The sequence below is a fragment of the Cryptomeria japonica genome, chromosome 2 (genome assembly GCF_030272615.1).
Source record: "Cryptomeria japonica chromosome 2, Sugi_1.0, whole genome shotgun sequence".
Classification (NCBI taxonomy): Eukaryota; Viridiplantae; Streptophyta; class Pinopsida; order Cupressales; family Cupressaceae; genus Cryptomeria; species Cryptomeria japonica.
Window position 1 is genome coordinate 333,443,360 of NC_081406.1, and position 15,358 is coordinate 333,458,717.

The window sequence follows — 15,358 nt, forward strand, 5'->3', positions numbered from 1 at the left end:
CTAACCATTAAACTAACCCTAACAATGATGTAAACCCTACTTATAATCCTAACCCTAACCCTAACCCTTTGATATAAAGGTCCTAACCCTACACCACAATCTTAACATTAACTGTAACACTAAACATGATGAAAATCCAAACCCTAACCATTAACGTAACCCTAAAAATGATGTAAACCCTAACTATAATCCTAAAACTAGTCATTAACCCTAATCCTAACACGGACCGTAATCGTAACCCTAACCTTATGAAATAAATTCTAATCATATACCTAAAAATTAAGCCTAACTAAAACCTTAACCCTTACCATGATGTAAATCTAAACCATAACCATTAACCTAACTGTGACAATGATGTAAACCCTAACTATATTCCTAACTCTAACCTTAACCCTAGACATAATCCTCACCATAATGATAAATCCAAATCCTAACCACAATCTTAACCCTACCCCTAATCGTAATCATGAAGTAAATCCAAACCCTAATCATTAACCTAACCCTAACAATGATGTAAACCCTAACTAACCCTGACTATAATCCTAACCCTAGATCATAGCTCTATGATATAAACCATGACCCTACACATAATTCTAACCATAAACCCTAAATCCTAGCCTAATCACAATCTTAACGGTAACCATAATACTAAACATGATGTAAATTCAAACCCTAACCATTGACCTAACCCCAACAATGATGTAAAACTTATCTATAACCCTAACCCTAACAACAAGACAAAATGAACCCTATTCCTTATTGAAATAGGCCTACTATTTTAAACCAAATCAAATCCTAACTTTAATAGTAAACCAAAATGAACCCTAATCCTTATTGAATTAGGCTTACTATTTTTTTATATTCACTATCGTGGAATCTGGAGGTGTCCTTGCCAAAGCAAGACTAATCCCCCAATGTGTAGAACCCACTCACAAGGTAGCAACACATACAGAGAGTTAACAGAGTCGAGGTCTCGAACTCAACACCATGGGGAGCATACCCACGCCTTAAGTTGCGATCTACGACCAGGTGAGCTAGGGCCAAAGCCCAGGCCTACTATTTTGATTCCAATCCTATCCACCATAATTCTAAATCTAGAATTGAACCAAATGGAATTTTAAATCTAACATGTATGAATCCAATATTGCACTTTAATGTTGATAAATTAATAAAGAATACATGCCTTTAGAAGGATATCTCTCAACTTATTCTATATATTTATATTTAAGCTGCATAAAGAATGAATTTCTTAGTTTAAAAACCAAATGAAGAATGAAGATTCAATAAAAAATTTCAAGAATTGATTTAGGTAAAAATTAAAAGAAAAGAAAGTTACATATCCCTTGTTAATTTGCAAAGATAAAACTTCCCATTTCATTCATCAATAATCAATTATTTCATTTAGTGAGAAAACAAGTTGCCCTAATTAATTCTAAATTCGAGTTATAAATAATTAATTATTTCATTCTTTTGAAAAACAAGATGTATAGTTGCCCTGATTAATTTTAAATGAGTTATAAATAATTAATTATTTCATTTCTTTAAAAAACAAGATTGAATTTTACATTTCATTCATCAAATTGTTAATGAAAAACAAATTTTAAAAGGCAGCACAAATTCTTGCTATATTTGTATATCTTCTTAAAAAAGTAAGGGTGCATTAACACTGCACTTTTTAACAATATTGTAAATTTTGAATATAAACTAATAGAATTTTACTTTCATAAACAATAAAATTTTAACAGTAGTAACTGAAATTTCAGTCAAATATTTTATACATTATACTAAATTTCATTCAATATTTTATTAATCATACTATTCAAAATAAGAAAATACAAATCATTTTACATTGCATAGCCATTTTAAATTGCACTTAATACCAATTCTAGAGAGAAAAATCCATCCACTAAAAACATCTAATCAGATAAATTAAAAATCAAGATGATAATTAAGTTATCGATCATACAATAGACATTTTTTAACATTTATTAAAAGAATTTTTTATTTTCATAAACAATAAAATTGCAACAGTGGTAGCTGAAATTTAATTCATCATATTATTCAAAAGACTGACATTTCATTCAATATTTTATTCATCATTCTATTTAAAAGCCTATACATTTCCAAAGAAAATACAAAATTATTTATAACATTTGAAATTACACTACATATTACACAGTAATTGATTTTATCATATTTCTCAAATGAACAACATAATTAAATTTAATTAGTTTGCAATTTGATAACTAAAGAGTAAAAAAGTGATTGGATTTCACTTATAAGAAATATTGAAGTTGATATTAATACTCAGATTTAATTAAATTTAATTAGTTTGCAATTTGATAACTAAAGAGTAAAAAAGTGATTGGATTTCACTTATAAGAAATATTGAAGTTGATATTAATACTCAGATTTATTATTTCTAAGAATAAGTTGGTTCCAATCTATCTAAAATATTAAATAAATTATTTCAATTTCATAAATAAATTTCTATACATTTGTTTACATTTTAGATTTGTTATTCCAAATAACAAACTATTTAAAAAATAAAATTATATCTCCAACAATAACTAAAACATTCTCACAACTAATTTGTTAAATTTTTAACATTCTCAAGCATTTTCAAATATTTTGTAACAAAACTGACTACCTACATATACATTCTCAAGCATTTTCAAACATTTTGTAACAAAACTGACTACCTACATAAAAAAAAGAATTTCACAAATGAATATCTAAACTGTATATTATATATTTGTTATTCTAAATAACAAACTATCCCAAAAATAACATGGCATTTCCAATAATAACAAAAAAAACATGATCCCAACTAATTTCTTGAATTTTTAATATAATTCTTACAGATTTTCAAATATTTTGTAACAAAACCGACTATCTACCTTAATTAGAACAAATACTCTTCAAAAAGTTACAGATACCATGATTATAACAGACATCATTGACCTATAAATGTTTTATGGCATTAATTACATAAAATACCAATATCCCCGTTTCAGAAAACAGGCAAAACTATGAAAGTTGATATATAAAGTTTAACCATAACAAGCCGCAACTCAGCCCAAAAAAACCTTTTCCTCCCTAGAACGAGAATTAGATATACAATTAAAAGCAAATAGAAAAGAACATTCATGACATTCATGAGAAACCACAACTTAATCTGAAAATTCCCAAATTACTCGATTCAGAAAAGCATTCGTGATAATAGTAGCTATTAAAGAGCACTTCCCAAGCACAGGCATGATAAAAGCATACCTAAAAACATACAAATCGCCTATAAGCTATTATATCAAAAAAAGGCCATTCAGAATTTCTTGCATAGAGAGACCCAGCTAGTGTTGAACAAGCAAAGTTACAAGGTCTTTCGCATAATTCAAAATTATATATCATTCAAAAACAAACAAATTTGCATCATCCTCCCTTTAATCTCTTTTTCCCACAACTTCCATTTCAACTTCCATTTCAACTCGCTCAGATATTCTGCTTCGACTTCCCTTTTCATCGCATTCATCATATCAATGTTCCCTTGCTTGTATTCGTTTTTAACATTTCTTAAAGATTCATTCACCACAGCTATGACGTAATCCTTTATCTGTTCACACAGTTATACAGTGTTTAAATTTAAAACAAGTATAAACAAAGAGTTTAAAGATGAAAAGATTTTAGAAAAGCATTACCTCCCTCGCTGGAACCAACTGCTCATGGTTCTCCATTTCTTTCATCTTATTTCCATTGCCCCTCTTCCTCAACCTTTTGTAGGGACCACCTTTTGCTTTCTGCTTCCTCCTCTTCTCGTTTCCCCCTTCTGAAGAAAGCATCCTGTTGAAAGAAACAACACAAGCACAATTGTTCAGGGAAAAAAATATGCGTCAAAACTCAGAGGGAGTGCTGTAAAAAAAAATCGTATGATGTGATTTATTTATAGGTGAAGTAAAGATGCAGCCGGCCTTTTGCCAGCGATGCATAGTTAATTAAGATCAAGTTAGGAAAAAAGGCCATTTAATGATAGATCCATCATTAAGTGTTTTAAATTCCAATGCGCGTCTACCTAATGCCCTCCACTTCATTGTAAATATCTCAATTAATGGACATTAAATTGGATACGCTAAAATCTTTTATCAAAATCTAAATTGGACTTGGAAGTACTCTCTAGTGTCCTCATTAGATTTGTTTTGGTTGGTAGGCGTACCGACCTGATATTGCATTTATTTTGAAGCAGGGTTTGGATACGGATTTATATTCAATTTGAGAGATAATCAAGTTGTATAATGAAGTTAGAGGACAACATAGTTAATTCTGACGGTAGAGGGACCTCATGGCATGCGCGTTTCCACGGCGATGGAGAATGGCACATGCTAATCTCTGCATAAAATGGTACTTCACAAACAAAACAAAAAAAAAATCAGATTTGTAAAAATAGAACGTCTTTTGGAATGCCATTTTGTATGCCATTTTGTGTACAATTTAGCCGTGTCTATGGAGGGGGCTTGTAATGTTAAATCTTTATATATTTTTAAGTCAATAGGCTTTTTGTATGGGGTTTTGTTTGCCGGGAAAGTGTCAGCCATGGAAAAAAGAATCGGAAAGAAAAGCGGTTGAAAACTATGCAATGGCATTTATTTCACCGGGCATACATTTATTATTGGCAGTCGGAAAGATTACTTCGCACATTGCAAATTCGAAGGGTGCAAATTAGAAGGGACATATGAATTAAATTAATCTTGGCTCACGTCTATTCAACATTTATTTCATTCGATGTAAAAAACTTAAATAATTAAAACAGCTTACCTTTGATTCGGTTAATGTCAATTTATTACTAGTGTTGCATTAAACAAGGAGGTGCTGCTTTTTTTGTTTACATCCTTGCTTGTTCCTTGCCCTTTTTTCGTCATTTTGGTCATTTTATGTGAAGTGTAGATCTACCTTGTCCACTACTGCGTTCGTATACTTCTCTTGGAGATTTGTTTGAAATTTGCAAGTGAGTGAGGATTTTTGCTTTGTGGGTTCTAATCCTAGTTTTTTATAATACAAAATTGATTTTAAGTCCCAGCTGATGTAATGTAATGTTATGTTAATGGTCACATTCACAACAAAATAGCCCATGTTTGGAACCTCTGTTGACATATGAAGCAGAGTTGTGGTGGTTCATAATCTCAATGCCTGGGAGAGAAGAGCGACACCGAACCTTCCATTCGGTCTGTTTAGTTCGAGGTCATTAAAAGTTAAGCCCACTGACTGGTTCATAAAGGGAAGATACTGAGTAAGCAGACCGTAGGAATGGAAGAGTAGTCACCGGTGGCTCATTTATGACCTGTCGAAAACTATATATCAAAATTTTGCATCCCATGTTTTTTCACCGAAACCCCACCATTATTTTGCTCTCCAAAAACTCGTATTGTTGTTTTCATATATGTTGTTATTGCAATACCTAGTATTAGATGCTTTGGTTGTTATAATATTCTTTTCTGGAACCACTCCTTTATTACTTCAACAAAAAACAGGGGTGCCACATTTGAGAGATTGTCTTTCCATAGAACAAATAGAATTAACATCTTTTCTTTTGCATCAATTTGCAATAATTCAACATCCTTTTATAAGCAATTCTAGACATTATTGGCAGTTCTGTCCTTGAAGTATCATGTTTCAGTGCCTGAGTCTCCTGTAATATGTTTTTAGGCACCCCCAATGGGTTTAATCTAATTCCCCAACAAAAATTCAATCAACTTATTTGTGTATATATATATGCATATGTATGTAGTTGACATATACAACCATCTACTTATTCGATGGAATTTGCTATGGTGTTCATTATAGTTGCTCATATACATATACATATGGCTGCATATGTATATTATAGTTGCTCATATACATATGGCGGTATACATATATATGTGTATGTATATGAAGTTCCTTGGTATTTGCTATACAACCATATGTATATTCAGTTGGCATATGTAGATATATACATGTGCACATACATATACATGGTTGTGTGTGTTTGAAATTTAAAACGCTGCAAAAATCTTGTCTCGAACTCAAGAATCTTGTAGCTCTTGAAACCGCACTATTTTTACATCTGCCTTCCATTTATTGTACAAAGATTGATCCAGAAGCTTAAGGACCCTGGTTTTCGTTTGTCTCATTTTTTAGAAAATTTTGCTTTGGTAGGGTTTCATTATATTTATCGTGCAAACTGTGCCCATTTTTCCTCGTCGCCATTGTTGATAGCATGACACAATTTTGTGTAGCATCTTGAAATAAGTCATTTGCAATGATTTTAGCAAATTCTTTTGGGAAGTCGTGCATGCCCAGATCACTTTTTGTTGTGTTTTATTTCATTCTAAAACAAATATGTTGTTATCTGTTAAATGAAAGCATTGGTTCTGTGGGTTTATATGTTGTTGTTTTCATATATGCTATTATTGCAATACCTAGTGTTAGATGCTTATTTGTTTCTTCATGAGCAGATATTTTCAACTGTGAAATGAATCTTATGCTCATTGCTCTTGAGGTTATTTTTGTGACAATTCTCTTGACAGAAATATTTAGGATATAATGTTTAGCAACAACCTTTGATGCGGATGCTTACATCTAATTTATGGCATACTGACATGTTTTGAATTTGGAGCCACTTTAGCAAGCATCTTTGCAATTCAGTCAATAGTCATACACATTGTGTCAACAGCCAGTCAAAAAAATACATATACAACCATATACAATCAACAGCAGTTCAGTCAACTTATATGTATATGCATATGAATGTAGTTGACATATACAACCATATACATATTCAATGGAATTCGCTATGGTGTTCATTATAGTTGCTCATCTACATATGCAAATCGATGCATATGTATATTGCAGTTGCTCATATACATATGGTTGTATACGTATATATGTATATGTATATGCATATCTATATACATATATGTATATGTATATCCATATGAAGTTCCTTGGAATTTCCTATACAACCATATACATATATGCCATGTAGGTTGACATATACATGTACATGCAATTCAGTCAACAACCATATACATGTTTGCTTAAGTGGTTGTGTGTGTGTACATATACATATAGACATATACATATACATGGTTGTGTGTGTTTGAAATTTAAAACGCTGCAAAAATCTTGTCTCGAGCTCAAGAACCTAGTAGCTCTAAAACCACAATATTTTTACATCTACTTTCCATTTATTCTACAAAGATTGATCCAGCAGCTTAGGAAGTCTGGTTTTGGTTTGTCTAATTTTTTAGAGAATCCAGCTTTGGTAGGGTTTCATGGTATTTTTCATGCAAACTGTACCCATTTTCCCTCATCAGCATCATTGACAACATGCCACAATTTTGTGCAGGAATGTTGAAATAAGTGATTTGCCATGATTTAAGTGATTTTTTTGGGGAATCCGTGCACAACCAAATCACTTTTTGTTGTGTTTTTTATCATTCTAAAATAATTATGTTGTTATTTGTTAAATTAAAGCGTTGGTTATGGGCAATGTGAAATTTAAAAATACATAACTCTATTTAGACTCCTAGTAATAAATAACTCACGTTAGATTTCAAACACGCCTTGCATTTGTAACTTTAAATTTTCATCGTATTTTGAAATTTTACCGCTTTGCCTTTATCCAAATCTGGCCCACATCCAACACCAAAATTATCATAGGATTTGCCCATGGTTTCTGGGATTCCTAAAACTTCAACACAGTCCACCTCATCATGCACTGATGGGAATGACGCCGAAAACTTTTCATGGCCCAACATGTTGGACAACAAGAGTTATAGTCCTACAAATAATTGTTATACAAAATATCAATTTTATTTCCGTTTGTTAGGATTCCCACAGATACTGAGGGGGGGGGGTGTGAATCAGTATCTAACTGGTAATTAGAATTTCTTAACTTAAAACATGCAGAACATATTATAACAGTGTACCAATATGCAAGAAATAATGCAATAAATAGAAATGAAAGCAACCACATAAGAAACACACCATAACACAATGATTTAACGAGGAAACCCAGTGTGAGAAAAACCTCGGTGGGATTTGTGACCCACAATATTCACTTACTGACCAATAAGAGAATATTACTGCTACAAGAGGGGCTTGCACATGCAGGAAGGCCAACTGCCTAGAGCTCACTGCTCAATGGGAAGTCTAACTGACTTACAATATGGATTATACAAATCCAGTATCTTGTACTTCTTTACAATAGCATCTATAATGCTAGATCCAGTACTAGTTTTTGCTCTGTTCTTTACATAAAACCTTTAACCTATATTTCGCATAATAGGTCTACCTAATATCTTTTCTTCTTGTCACTTACCAAATGTCTACAATGACCTCTCTTATATATAAGAGTCATTTTACAACTTGCCAATTTGGCTTACAAATTTTTTACAATAATAAACAAAATATAATATATCAAAAATCATGTCGGCCTCTATGCCGGTATGCTTCCTTTCTCTGTGGTGCCAGTGGTCTAAGTGTCAGTGTAGAGTGTGATCTGTTGATGCTGGTGAACTATCTTGTCAGTGCCATAGGATTGTAAGGTTGTCATCAATGACAAAACCTTCAATCACCTACAATGTCTCATTGGAGTGTGCATATGCCAACAATCTCCCCCTTTGGCAGTGATGGCAACACTCATGAGAAAATTCAAAAGTGTATCCAAAACTTTAATTCAAAAATGATTCCAAAAATATGTTACCAAAAATATAAGAACTCCCCCTAAGTAGACAAGTCTTTTGCCAGTTATTTTCTCATACTACTACTCCCCCTTTGGCATCAATGACAAAGGTTGTCAAGATGTCAGTAGAGTTGTAGTCTCAACCTTCTAACTGGGTGGTTACAATTTGAAATAGATCCGCCAAAATCAAATTTATACTCTCCGTAAACTTCTTACTATCTCTTATTGTTGTCTTTGTTCTTTTAACTGTACCGGTGAAGTGCTACATATGCTCTGTCGGTGTTTTCTGTCCCTATATCAGTGTCTCAAATATTTCCTTCCGCAATGATGCTAGATAGTCCAATCTTGGACTCAGTTTTAATGTCAAATTCTTTGCCTTATTTACTATTCTCTCCTTTTCTCTTTCTAACTTAAGTAACTCTTCCTCAAAATTTGTTATCCTTTGCTCAAAAACTGATAATGTATCAGGTGAGTTAACAAAATTATCAGCAAGTTTATTGATTTCATCCTGTACCTTGCTCATTTTCTTATCTATGTCTACTGTCAAAAAGTTTGTGTTGCAGGTGTCTTTGTACAGAGTTTTGTATTCTTTCAATAAGTTACATAGTTCCGATAGAAGTGTGTCAAATTCCCTAGAACACTTCTTTATCTGATCTTCAAAGAATCTTTTCTTTTCAATTTCTACCTTATTCTTCAAAGTCTCTTCCTTTATTTGCTCAATAGTCACTATGTTCTCAGTGATGTATTTACACAAAATATCAAGTTGTTTTAAAGAATCCTTATTGTCTATGTTACAGTTAGGAGCAATTACCTTCAAAATTGAGATTGTGTCATCTATAGCTTTATAAGCCTGTGAAATACAATCTGTTATCCTTTTGATTGAATCTAAGAGTACTTGAGTTACATTTGTTGATTTGTGGCCTGCTGAGGAGGAACCAACATTCTAAATTCCGCCAGTGGAGGAAGTAACCAAGCTTGTTGTGACCTCTTGTAGGTCTGTTTGTGTTTGCATTTCCTTAAGCAATGGTTTGTGTACTTCTCCTGTTGCTAGTTGTACTATTTCCTCATGACTCTGTTCCTGTACGTGTTCCTATTCCGGAGCCTTTTTCTCTTCTTGTTTCTTTGTTTGTTCTCCTATGTTATCATCTGTCGGTTTCTCTTGTGTTTGATCAGTTTGCTCAGTTATCGGTGGCTCACTAGCCATGTCTGTCTTACCAGTTGAATCTTTATCTACCACTATGTTGATCTTTTGTGTATCAACATCTACTATGTATAGTACCTCAAGATTAGTATCCTTTATGATTACAAAACATATATCATCCTTGTACTTGTCAACAATCTTCTGTGATAATATGATTCTCTTCTTCATTTTGGCCTTAAGTGCTTGAAAGTATCCATGGATATTCTTTTCCTTGTCTTCACCCATGTTATTCAATAGTTATGTCAACTGTTTTCCTACCGGTATATCAAATCCAAGTACTTTATAGCCTATACCGGGAACTCGTTTGGTTATGTGTAGCATCAAGCATACAAGCAGATTACCAAATCTAAAAGCTCCTTTCTTATCTTTCTTTATCTTGCCTAAGTTGTCAGTTAACTCATCTTTTAACCATTCACATATGTCAATTTTCACATTGTCTGTAACCATATCATAAGCACTCTTAATGCATAAACTTGAAACTGAGTTGAGTCTATTTGCATGAGTAGCTTTATACCCTAAAATCATGCTAACAAATCTCACATTTGTATTTGTTACATCATTTATCCTCAAGGACCTTTTGTCGGATGTTGCACCAGTTAGTTTAGTTACTAGGTCATTAGAGACCTTTTTAGTCTTGTCTGGTCTTTTACTGGTGGACGGTAACCCTATGATAGCTTCTACAACTTCCTTGGTAATTTTGTGAATTGCATCTAGCCAGAAAAATTCACCATGTACCCTTCTTAAGACTATCCTAATCACATCCTTGGGAAATTCAGGAATGCAGAGGATTTCAGTAAATCCTAGGGTTTCAATAATTTTATGTTTCGGTTTTACATTTCTAAAATTATCACATATGATAGATTTATACATTGTTTTGATCTCTTCATCTCCCAATTCCTCTATGTTACAGTGAATGTAAATTCTGAGGTCTTCAACATAAACAACTCCTTTTGGTATTTGAGAGAAAGCACCTATATTGTCATCTTTCTTTGCTACCTCGGGAACTAGTTGAAATACGGGCCTAGGGCATTTTATAACCTCGACTACAGTAGGGTTTGTTATATATTCAAGTGCAGAGGTGGATGCCATGGTGATAAATATTTTTTTCTGTCTTTGGATAGATTGATTGCTTGAAGTGCTTCGCCTCTTTGCTTGAAATCCCTTAGCTCTACAAATTTCGTGCTCTACGAATGTTTGAAATCACGGTGAAATGAAATGGAGCCAAAACCACAAATTTATAATGCTTATTTGCCATCTACCACATTTAATGCATGTCGGTTAAGTAGTCACTTAACATTGTCTGTCGGTAATGAAGTAATTTCCATCTTCTCATCTCTAACCGAGGGAATAATAGCACATGTGTCATTAAATTGCCAAACCCTCAAGAAAACTTTCTTCAATTTGATGAAGAACTTCCTGCCAATGGAGCACTACTCTATCCTGCCGGTGAAGCATCACTCTGTCCTGCGGGTGAAGTATTGATTGGTTCTACCGGTGGAGGAGTATTCCGAACATTTAGATTAGCTTTTCTAATCCATTGTTTTGAGAATTCTTGCTTAACCTCTTCAACTTTTTCTTTACCTTTCAAGTTAGAACTTTTGTTGTCTACCGGTGATCCTTTACTTCTACAGAATTTTGCAATATGCCCAATCTTGTTACATGCATAACAAGTCACATTATTCTTCTGAATAGATTTCCCATAACCTATGCCAGTTTGTGTTCTGTATTGATTAGATAAATGTCCAAATCTTCCACAAACATAACATCTCACATTCATTTTGCAATTTTCACAGTTGTGACCAACTTTGTTGCATTTTGAACATTGACCGGTGGGTGTGTTGATATTATGATAATTTCTAGATCTACATTCATTTTCTCTATGACCATACTTATTACAGTTAAAACATTTTCCATTGAATTTATAAGCATTAGGTTGCCTTACCAGTTTGTTGTGATCCCATGTGTTTGCAGTACCAGAGCATTCACCAACTTCAAAGCCAATTCCAGAAGTGTCACCTTTAGGTTTTTTATTCTTCAGCAAGTTACCAAGTTCCTCTGATCTTTTCTTGAATTTTTCTTTATGTTGATTTGTAGTTTCTAGTTATCTTTTTAAGACTTCTTTCTGCCTCATCAGTTCATTGGAGTCATTCTGAGTGTGCATTATATCTGTCTTCAACAAATCATTTTCATAGCTAAGTCTTGTGTTTTCATTTGCTGCATCACTTATTCTTTTGGTCAATTCTTCTTCATTCTTCTTCCTATCTTCATTTTCCTTATAAAATCTCATAGTCATATCCTGCATCTCATTCTTTGTTGTCATGTTCTCCAGTTTCAGTTTGCTTATCATATCATTAAGTGATTCTTTTTCATCATTCTCATTTTGCATTTTTTCACAAAGTTCTCTTCTCTTATTTTTTGCAATAGGAAGATTTTCTTGAAGTGCTTGAATGATATCCTGAGCAGCCTTTAGATCATCTTCTAATTTGATATTTTTCAATTTTTCTATATCATAGTCTGAGAGAGCTCCTTCAAGTTGCTTCATCAGATTTTCCATCTCTACCGGTGTCAAGATCTTCTTCAAGCTGTTAGGCTTCTAAAAATAGAGGACCAAGCTCTGATACCAATTGTTAGGATTCCCACAGATACTGAGAGGGGGGGGGTGAATCAGCATCTAACCGGTAATTAGAATTTCTTAAATTAAAACTGATAACTCAATGATGAGTGAATAGTACAAAATTGGTGCTGAGAGGGGGGGTGAATCAGTACAGGCAAAAATAAAGTCCAAAACCGGTTTGACAGCAAACACTTCAAATGACTGGCAGACAGTGATACCGGTTTGAAACAGAGTGCAACCAGTAAAGCTAAGAATTTCTAAGTCAAGCATTAACCAGTTACTCACTTAGCTTTTCACTCAACTCGAGACTACACTACCATTTCACCCTTATGCACAAACAGGTAATCTATCATCAGACCACAATAACAGCTAGTTCAACATGTTTTATTGATAGGCATAAAACACAGAACCATCATATGCTTGATAGACAATAGCAAAGCATCACAAGATAAAAGTATCACACATGACACATATTTTTCAAGTGGAAACCCAACTGGGAAAAACCACAGTGGGGATGAATGCTCACAAGCTGATTTTAAACTCTTTAGAAGTTCGCTTTGTTAGAAGCCTTGTCTTGTTAGAGACATTACAATAGGTTCTGCTAGGAATTGATCCTGTTAGGGATCACCCGGTTAAGGGATGACTACAATACCTGGTTAAGGGTTAAACCCTGTTAAAGGTTTCCTTGTTAGAGGATTTCAAGAACTCAATAGCTAAAGGATTCTGAACTCAGTAGCTTTGAATTACCCTGTTAAAGGATTTTCAGCAAGTCAGTTAAGGCTACCCTGTTAAGGGATTTTCCAGCTGTTGAGGTGGTTAGAGATCAACAGGTATTACAATGATCTGGTAACAACACTCAATGCTAATGCAGATCCACTTAAGCTCCTCTTCACCTTGTGCACTTACACTCTACAGGTATCACTTCTCTCCTTTTGGTCTGGCAAGAATCACGTATCCCTTCTCTTGGATACACACACACAACTTCTGCCAACAACCTCAGAAAGAGACACAACATCGACCTTATAGGAAAACAGATAGGTCGGTAGCATAAACCTTAAACCCTAAACCTGTTAGGTTAAGGAATTCAAACAATTCAATCATGACCGTTGAGCACACTACATTAAATGCAACATATCTTGATCCAAACTCAAGACATTCTCCATCGTCCATTTCCATCGATTTTATGGTGATTGATAACCCATCACATGTTATCACCGTTTTACAGACTTCACACATTCCTAAGGTAGATAGGACCAATCTCCCTCATGCAAGATCCTTCACGCACACAGGCTTACGTTGCAACACGATATGTTCTTCTTTACAATGCTAACTCATCACACAATATCATCGGTTGAGCCACACAGGCTTGAAGCACATCAACCGGAAACCCTAAAGTTGAGACTACCAACCGGTAGTCATACAATACTTCCATATGTCGGTTCCCATAACTATATGCCGATTCATCATGAACAAGCACACCGCTTCACTTTAGCACAAATATCGGTTCACAGTGTTATACCAGTTCTCACATATGTCGGTTCACACCTCTTCAACATATTGACATCAATGACAACATACAATGTCATTATGTCCTCATACCGGTTCACATAATGCCAACAATCTCCCCCTTTGGCATTAATGGTAACATACAAAGATATCTCTTCGCTTCACATCTTCTCCCCCAATTTCTACAGATATATTCTCTGCTTCACATCTTCTCCCCTTTGACAACAATGCCAAAGTGGAGGCACAAGCTTCCCTGTTCCATTATGCTGCTCCCCCTGAGGAGTAGCATCCTTCAACACATCAACCCAAAATAAATTTGACTATGCAATACCTGACTGATGTGGAGCATATGCTTTTAGTTCACCTCCTGAAGGGGCAGTACCCCCAATTCACCTCTTAAGTATGTAAATGTAGTCTTTGGGAGAGGCTTGGTGAATATGTCTGCTAACTGCTCCTTACTGGAAACATGCTCTAGTGCAATCTCTTTGTTCTTGAACCTTTTCTCTCAAGAAATGATACTTAAGCTCAAAGTGCTTGGTTCTAGAATGTAAAACCGGATTCTTGGAGATGTTAATTGCACTAGTATTGTCACAAAATATACTTACTGGTTCAGATACAGGAAATTTGAAGCCATTAAATACATTCTTCATCCAGATTGTCTGAGTGCAGTTCATGAAAGCTGCAACATACTCCGCTTCCGCTATAGACTGAGAGATACAACTCTGTTTTTAGTCATCCATGAGACCAGTCTACCACCAAGGAAGAATGCACCACCGGTTGTGCTCTTTTGGTCATTTACATTACCAGCCTAGTCAGCATCTGTGAACACTTTCAGGTTAAAATCATTATTGTATGGATACCATAACCCATAGTCAATAGTTCCTTTCAGATACCTAAGAATCCGCTTGACTGCAACCAGGTGGGATTCTCTTGGACTTTTCTAGAATCTTGCAGTAATGCCAACTGCATGTGCAATATCCGGTCTACTATGCACTACATAATGCAACTTATCAATCATTGATCAGTATTCCTTCTCATCAACCAATGCAAAGTCATCCTCTTTGGATAGTTTACATCTGGTCACCATCGGTGTACCAACCGGTTTGCTATATTCCATGCCAAAGGTCTTCAACACCTCTTTGACATACTTGGACTGAGTGATAAAGATTTCATCCTTCATCTGCTGGATCTGCAGTCCAATGAAGAACTTAATCTCCCCTATGAGTGACATCTCAAACTCTTTCTTCATCTCATCTGCAAATTCATGACTCATCTTTTCATCTCCACCAAAGATAATGTCATCAACAAATACCACACATAT